Here is a 9594-nt window from a genome sequence, read left to right as displayed (position 1 = left end):
TGCAACAGCTGTAGAATTTTCTTCGGCCATATTTTTTTACTTTATAAAAATAATGTATTTATTATAAATATTTAAATGATAAAATATAATAATTCTATCAAATAAAAAATAAAGGTTTTCAATTATATCATTATTCACAATAATATTAAGTCCCTATGTAAGTCAAAGTACCATGTAGAAAACACATAAAAATTAAATAGTATTTCTAATTTACTGTCGTAGTAAACATGATTTATTTTTTCAATTTCTATAATATATAAAATAATAAATTATAAATTTAATAATAATATTTATTTTATAAATTAAAATATATTTAATTTTTTTATTAACAATTATTAATAAACATAGTTTAATATTAATTATTTCAATCATACAAAACAATAATATTTTTAAGGTAAACTTAAAAAGTATATATTTTTATTTTTTATTTAATATCGATTTATTATAAATTATTAGTATATAAATAATTAAAAAATTTAATATATAAATATATATATTATAGTATAAGATTTCATTTTTAGAAAAACTTTTTTTGTCAATAATGAAAACGTATTATTATGAAATGTGTTAATCGAACATTGACAAAATATATTTCATTAGAAAATACTTTTATTTATGCATTAATATCAATAATTAACTATTAAATTAATTTTTTCATAATTATATAAAGAAATTTTATACTGATATAAGTATTTATATATTATAATATTTATTTTAAATATAAAAAAATTTATGACAAAATATATTATTAGAGTATTTGTTGAGATTAATATAAGATTATTTTAAATAAGAATTAATTTATATAATTATTAAAATATTATTAATTTTATGTTATGTAATTTTAATAAAAATAAATAATAATAATAATAAATATACAAATTTTTTAACAATTTAAATTTTATATGATCTAAATAATTTTGTTAAGTACGATATGAGAAATCATTGTAAGCTTCGTTAAGAAACTTTGTAATATAAAATAATAATAATAATATTAAATATATAAATAAATAAAATAAATTTGATATATATTTTTAGTTCATTCTGTGTATAAATCAAAGGATACCGAATAATTGGTAACGGATGCGATATATTATAGTATCGAGTATTAAAACATAATATATAAATTTATCTTGTTATTCAAATTTTTTGTTACTTAACTTATGTATTTAGAAAATTTATAATATTATTTATATAATTGACATAAAATCTTATAAATTGAAATTTTATTAATATGTATCAAAAGAAGAGAGTAACGTATTGATATAATATCAAAGGATACTGATTATTTAAATAACGAATACGTCATATATTGTTTGTGTAACGAAGTTCACTTGGCCATCTAGTTTAAAATAACATTTTCAATAGAAAGTTTATATGCTTTGTTTTTTTTTTTTCTTTAATTATTAAAAAAATAAATTGAAATTTAATTCAATCAAATTTTATAATAATTTTTAAAAAATTTTTCCTTTTAAAAAATATTTTGTGATGTTGTGATAATATGTATTAATACAAGTGCATCCTGATACTTTTATCTCTAGTAAAGGTATGAGTATCATGAACAGTTTTGTTATCTAATGATATTATTTTGATAATATTTTGTGTATATTCTTATAATATTTTGTCTAAATATCATCATAATACAATATTATTTTGATAATATTTTATGAATATTCTTATAATATGTTACCTAAATGTCATCATAATATGATGAATTATTTCCATAATAACATATAAAAAAAGAAAAAAAAAAAAAAGAATCATTAATTTATAATTATTTAAATTGATTCTTTAAAAAAATATTATAATATATTATTTATAAAAATAATTTTTACTCTTATTTTAAATAAATTTGTGGCCTTTTATTAAAAGGCCTATGATCGATGTATTATTATTATAAAAATTAATGCAATGTTTTTAATTTATGCTTTCTTTTCAGTTTTCTTTGGTAATAACACTGCTTGAATGTTTGGTAATACACCACCTTGAGCAATTGTTACACCAGATAATAATTTATTTAATTCTTCATCATTACGAATTGCCAATTGTAAATGACGTGGAATGATACGTGTTTTTTTGTTATCACGGGCAGCATTACCAGCTAACTCGAGAACTTCTGCAGCCAAATATTCCATAACAGCAGCCAAATATACTGGGGCACCAGCACCTACTCGTTCAGCATAATTTCCTTTTCGTAATAATCTGTGAATTCTTCCAACAGGAAATTGTAATCCTGCTCGGCTTGATCTTGACTTTGCCTTTCCCTTTACTTTACCACCTTTACCTCGTCCAGACATAGCGAATAAATTTATTTAATTAATATTTTTTTTTGTAAATATAATCACACAGATGTGTACGTTACGGGGATTGTAACATAAATGTTTAAAATGTTATTTGGGTATTTTAATTTATAATATTTATAAAATATAAAACTTTAAAAATAAACCAATCACCTTATAGTATTATTTTTAGCCAATCAGAGAGTAGTATTCATTTTTATTGTTATATCCATCTTCGCGTATATAATACGCTAGTTGTATACACGACACGCTCATACATATACTGACTGGTGTTCTGTAACTATCTGTGTATATTAATTGTTTGTAACAATGCCACCAAAAACAAGTGGAAAAGCAGCAAAAAAAGCTGGCAAAGCTCAAAAAAATATATCAAAGAGTGATAAGAAAAAGAAGAGGAAGCGCAAGGAATCATATGCAATTTACATTTACAAAGTATTAAAACAAGTGCATCCTGATACTGGTATCTCTAGTAAAGCTATGAGTATCATGAACAGTTTTGTTAATGATATTTTTGAACGTATTGCTGCTGAAGCATCACGTTTAGCACATTATAATAAACGTTCAACAATCACAAGTCGGGAAATTCAAACCGCAGTTCGATTATTATTACCTGGTGAATTGGCAAAGCACGCTGTTAGTGAAGGTACTAAAGCTGTTACAAAATATACAAGTTCAAAATAAATAAATCGAAAATATTATTTAATTGATAACATAAAAATACATCAACATATAAAAACGGCTCTCTTTTTAAGAGAGCCATCAAATTTTTTAAATAAGAGTAAATTATTTTTATATATACAAAAAAATAAAATAAACAATTATTAATATCATATTTAATATAAAATTTTATATATTAATAGCTTGAATATATCTATTATTAGTATATCAATATTATTAATTTTAAATATAATAAAGGATATCGCGGAATATATATCGTAAATCAGTGTAATGCAAATGCATTACATTACCTTTATTATTTTCATTTTACATTTACTACTTGTTTATGTACGCTTATAATTATTAGAAAAATATTTTTAATAATTTTAAAAAATAAATGAAATAATAAAAATTTAATAATAAATTATTTATTGAAAGTATAAAAAATGGTATAGCAAAATCTTTATTTTCTTTGATTAAGGCGAAATGTTTTATTAGTTATAAATTCGATAATCTCCTATCGATACTTGTTACTCTTAACTTGTATATATAAAAAATATAATAGTATATTAATTTATAATAAAATTTTTTCAAAAATTCAATAAGTTATTGTAAAATAAAATAGATAATATACAAATTATAATTTATTATTGCAGATATATTACAATAAAAAAAAAAAAAATAAATAAAAATATTTGGTAATGTATGTTATAAACAAAATAATTTGTTGTAAACAAATTATATAATATGTTATATTTATTAACAAATTTATTTACTCTTATATAAATAAAATTAGTGGCTTCCCAAAAAGGAAAGCCTGTTTAAATTTATCGGATGTATTAAATATTCTTTAATAAATTTACTAAATATTTTAAGTAAATTATTATATTTTCTTAACCTCCAAAACCATACAAAGTACGACCTTGTCGTTTTAATGCATATACAACATCCATAGCTGTAACTGTTTTACGTTTTGCGTGTTCAGTATATGTAACAGCATCCCGAATAACATTTTCAAGGAATACTTTAAGTACACCACGTGTTTCTTCATAAATTAAACCAGAGATACGTTTTACTCCACCTCGTCGTGCTAAACGACGAATTGCAGGTTTTGTAATACCTTGGATATTATCACGCAAAACTTTTCTATGACGTTTTGCACCCCCTTTTCCAAGACCCTTTCCACCTTTTCCTCTGCCAGTCATTTTAATAAAAAATTATTTACAATATTTTAACGAACGGATAACACGTGTGTTAACCTCACAAGTATTGTAATGTATGTGAGCGCCGGTACAATTGTGCCTTTTTATATAAAGCATTAAAGATTTTTTAAGCCACGCCTATACAATTTGATTAGTCCATACTCTGATAGCTATCCAATAGGATATGACAACAAAAATTTTGAAATTTCATATAAATATAAATACAACACATTTATTTCGCATTTAAACATTTGACTTTGTAGTATCAAATTGTCGAATATAATTTTTAAAATTGTGTGTTTTTTTGTAAAAACATTATTATTTGAAAATGGCTAGAACCAAGCAAACTGCACGTAAATCAACTGGTGGTAAAGCACCAAGAAAACAATTAGCAACGAAAGCTGCACGTAAAAGTGCACCAGCAACTGGTGGAGTAAAAAAACCACACAGATATCGTCCTGGTACAGTAGCTTTACGAGAAATTCGTCGTTATCAAAAAAGTACTGAATTGTTAATTCGTAAATTACCATTCCAACGTTTAGTACGTGAAATTGCACAAGATTTTAAAACCGATTTACGTTTCCAAAGTTCAGCTGTTATGGCATTACAAGAAGCTAGTGAAGCCTATTTAGTAGGTTTATTTGAAGATACCAATTTATGCGCAATTCATGCAAAGCGTGTTACAATTATGCCTAAGGATATACAATTGGCAAGACGTATTCGTGGAGAACGTGCATAAGCGTTTTAAATGACAATTTAAAAAAAAAAAAAACAAATAAGAAATATTTTCGGTCCTATATATAGGACCAACATATATTATTAAATAAGAGTATATTATTTTTATTAAAAATATATATATATATATATATATATATAAATTATTGAAATAAAATTAAACATTATTAAAATTTTGTTATAATTATAAGCGATTGCTATTTCTAAAAATAAATAAATTTCATAAAATTTATATTATTTTATATTCATTTGAAATATTAAAAAAACTTCTCGCTTTAAAGTAACCATGATATGAGTTATAAATGCAATAAAATTTTATACAAAAAATAATATTTATTTGTTGACGAATAATATAAAAGGTTTACATTTCTAAATAACATATATTTATATATGGTGTGTAAAAAAAAAGAAAAGAAGAAAAATAATTTATATTTTTAATATAAAAAGGCAACCGCACACAGTGTTCCCAAGCGGTCACCCATCCAAGTACTGACTGTGCCCAATGTTGCTTAACTTCGGTGATCGGACGAGAACCGGTGTTTTCAACGTGGTATGGCTGTTGCCAGTAATAAATGAAAATTTTTACAAATATATATTTTTCATAAATATCATTAATATTAAAGTATATTATTAAAATTTTCAATGAAGTAATCAATTTAAATATATACTTATTTATTATACCATATATTTTAAATAAAAATGCAACCGCACACAGTATTCTCAAGTGGCCACCCATCCGTGGTACTGACTGTGGCAAATGTTTCTTAACTATTATTTTATAAAATATTTATACAAAAAATAATTTACTCTTATCAAATATTAATTTGTGGCCTGTATTAAGGCCTATGTTATTTTCATTTTTTAGCAAAAATAATGAAATATTTCAATATATTATTAAAGTAACAGATCATTTCTTTTTTGGTGCTGCTTTTTTAATTTTTGTAGGAGATGATTTGGCAACAGAAGCTTTCTTAGCTTTTGGTGCTTTCGGTTTACGAGCAGGGCTACTTTTGGCAGCGGATTTTGTACTTTTTGCTGGTTTTGCTTTAACTGGTGCTTTTTTTGATGCCGCTGATGATTTTGCAGTAACTTTTTTAGCAGCAGTTGATGATGATGGAGTCGCTTTTTTTGCTTTAGGCTTTTTGGCTGCCAATGATGTAGTTGTGGCTTTCTTTTCTTTTGGTGCCCGTTTACTTTTAGCACTCTTTGCTGAACCTTTTGCTCCACTTTCTTTTTTGGATACTTTTGATTTAGCTGAAGAATTAGATGAAGCGGAAGCAGCCAATTTGAATGAACCAGATGCACCTTTACCTTTAGTTTGTACCAAGGCTCCCTCAGTTACAGCAGCTTTTAAATATTTTTTAATAAATGGTGAAATTTTATCAGAATCCACTTTATAATTTGCAGCTAAATATTTTTTAATTGCTTGTAATGATGAACCACCACGTTCTTTTAAATTTTTAATTGCGTTAACAACCATTTCTGATGTACGTGGATGTGTTGGTTTTGAATGTTGTTTTGTACGTTTAGCACCAGAAGCTGTTGCTTTTTTTGTTGGTGTTGTAGAAGCAGCAGTAACCGCAGTTGCTGCAACAGCTGTAGAATTTTCTTCGGCCATATTTTTTTACTTTATAAAAATAATGTATTTATTATAAATATTTAAATGATAAAATATAATAATTCTATCAAATAAAAAATAAAGGTTTTCAATTATATCATTATTCACAATAATATAAGTCCCTATGTAAGTCAAAGTACCATGTAGAAAACACATAAAAATTAAATAGTATTTCTAATTTACTGTCGTAGTAAACATGATTTATTTTTTCAATTTCTATAATATATAAAATAATAAATTATAAATTTAATAATAATATTTATTTTATAAATTAAAATATATTTAATTTTTTTATTAACAATTATTAATAAACATAGTTTAATATTAATTATTTCAATCATACAAAACAATAATATTTTTAAGGTAAACTTAAAAAGTATATATTTTTATTTTTTATTTAATATCGATTTATTATAAATTATTAGTATATAAATAATTAAAAAATTTAATATATAAATATATATATTATAGTATAAGATTTCATTTTTAGAAAAACTTTTTTTGTCAATAATGAAAACGTATTATTATGAAATGTGTTAATCGAACATTGACAAAATATATTTCATTAGAAAATACTTTTATTTATGCATTAATATCAATAATTAACTATTAAATTAATTTTTTCATAATTATATAAAGAAATTTTATACTGATATAAGTATTTATATATTATAATATTTATTTTAAATATAAAAAAATTTATGACAAAATATATTATTAGAGTATTTGTTGAGATTAATATAAGATTATTTTAAATAAGAATTAATTTATATAATTATTAAAATATTATTAATTTTATGTTATGTAATTTTAATAAAAATAAATAATAATAATAATAAATATACAAATTTTTTAACAATTTAAATTTTATATGATCTAAATAATTTTGTTAAGTACGATATGAGAAATCATTGTAAGCTTCGTTAAGAAACTTTGTAATATAAAATAATAATAATAATATTAAATATATAAATAAATAAAATAAATTTGATATATATTTTTAGTTCATTCTGTGTATAAATCAAAGGATACCGAATAATTGGTAACGGATGCGATATATTATAGTATCGAGTATTAAAACATAATATATAAATTTATCTTGTTATTCAAATTTTTTGTTACTTAACTTATGTATTTAGAAAATTTATAATATTATTTATATAATTGACATAAAATCTTATAAATTGAAATTTTATTAATATGTATCAAAAGAAGAGAGTAACGTATTGATATAATATCAAAGGATACTGATTATTTAAATAACGAATACGTCATATATTGTTTGTGTAACGAAGTTCACTTGGCCATCTAGTTTAAAATAACATTTTCAATAGAAAGTTTATATGCTTTGTTTTTTTTTTTTCTTTAATTATTAAAAAAATAAATTGAAATTTAATTCAATCAAATTTTATAATAATTTTAAAAAAATTTTTCCTTTTAAAAAATATTTTGTGATGTTGTGATAATATGTATTAATACAAGTGCATCCTGATACTTTTATCTCTAGTAAAGGTATGAGTATCATGAACAGTTTTGTTATCTAATGATATTATTTTGATAATATTTTGTGTATATTCTTATAATATTTTGTCTAAATATCATCATAATGACAATATTATTTTGATAATATTTTATGAATATTCTTATAATATGTTACCTAAATGTCATCATAATATGATGAATTATTTCCATAATAACATATAAAAAAAGAAAAAAAAAAAAAGAATCATTAATTTATAATTATTTAAATTGATTCTTTAAAAAAATATTATAATATATTATTTATAAAAATAATTTTTACTCTTATTTTAAATAAATTTGTGGCCTTTTATTAAAAGGCCTATGATCGATGTATTATTATTATAAAAATTAATGCAATGTTTTTAATTTATGCTTTCTTTTCAGTTTTCTTTGGTAATAACACTGCTTGAATGTTTGGTAATACACCACCTTGAGCAATTGTTACACCAGATAATAATTTATTTAATTCTTCATCATTACGAATTGCCAATTGTAAATGACGTGGAATGATACGTGTTTTTTTGTTATCACGGGCAGCATTACCAGCTAACTCGAGAACTTCTGCAGCCAAATATTCCATAACAGCAGCCAAATATACTGGGGCACCAGCACCTACTCGTTCAGCATAATTTCCTTTTCGTAATAATCTGTGAATTCTTCCAACAGGAAATTGTAATCCTGCTCGGCTTGATCTTGACTTTGCCTTTCCCTTTACTTTACCACCTTTACCTCGTCCAGACATAGCGAATAAATTTATTTAATTAATATTTTTTTTTGTAAATATAATCACACAGATGTGTACGTTACGGGGATTGTAACATAAATGTTTAAAATGTTATTTGGGTATTTTAATTTATAATATTTATAAAATATAAAACTTTAAAAATAAACCAATCACCTTATAGTATTATTTTTAGCCAATCAGAGAGGTATTCATTTTTATTGTTATATCCATCTTCGCGTATATAATACGCTAGTTGTATACACGACACGCTCATACATATACTGACTGGTGTTCTGTAACTATCTGTGTATATTAATTGTTTGTAACAATGCCACCAAAAACAAGTGGAAAAGCAGCAAAAAAAGCTGGCAAAGCTCAAAAAAATATATCAAAGAGTGATAAGAAAAAGAAGAGGAAGCGCAAGGAATCATATGCAATTTACATTTACAAAGTATTAAAACAAGTGCATCCTGATACTGGTATCTCTAGTAAAGCTATGAGTATCATGAACAGTTTTGTTAATGATATTTTTGAACGTATTGCTGCTGAAGCATCACGTTTAGCACATTATAATAAACGTTCAACAATCACAAGTCGGGAAATTCAAACCGCAGTTCGATTATTATTACCTGGTGAATTGGCAAAGCACGCTGTTAGTGAAGGTACTAAAGCTGTTACAAAATATACAAGTTCAAAATAAATAAATCGAAAATATTATTTAATTGATAACATAAAAATACATCAACATATAAAAACGGCTCTCTTTTTAAGAGAGCCATCAAATTTTTTAAATAAGAGTAAATTATTTTTATATATACAAAAAAATAAAATAAACAATTA

General features: G+C 23.0%; 1 non-coding gene across 1 annotated transcript; it reads right to left on the bottom strand.

Moving 5' to 3' along the window:
• Window positions 1-5336: 5336 nt before the first annotated feature.
• On the bottom strand, window positions 5337-5455 carry LOC123303776. Its single transcript, XR_006535863.1, has one exon. It is a non-coding gene; the product is annotated as a 5S ribosomal RNA (ribosomal RNA).
• Window positions 5456-9594: the final 4139 nt, after the last annotated feature.

The sequence above is a fragment of the Chrysoperla carnea genome (genome assembly GCF_905475395.1).
Source record: "Chrysoperla carnea chromosome X unlocalized genomic scaffold, inChrCarn1.1 SUPER_X_unloc_136, whole genome shotgun sequence".
Lineage (NCBI taxonomy): Eukaryota > Metazoa > Arthropoda > Insecta > Neuroptera > Chrysopidae > Chrysoperla > Chrysoperla carnea.
Note: the sequence above shows the minus strand (reverse complement) of the source record. Positions and strands in the feature narration are given on the sequence as shown.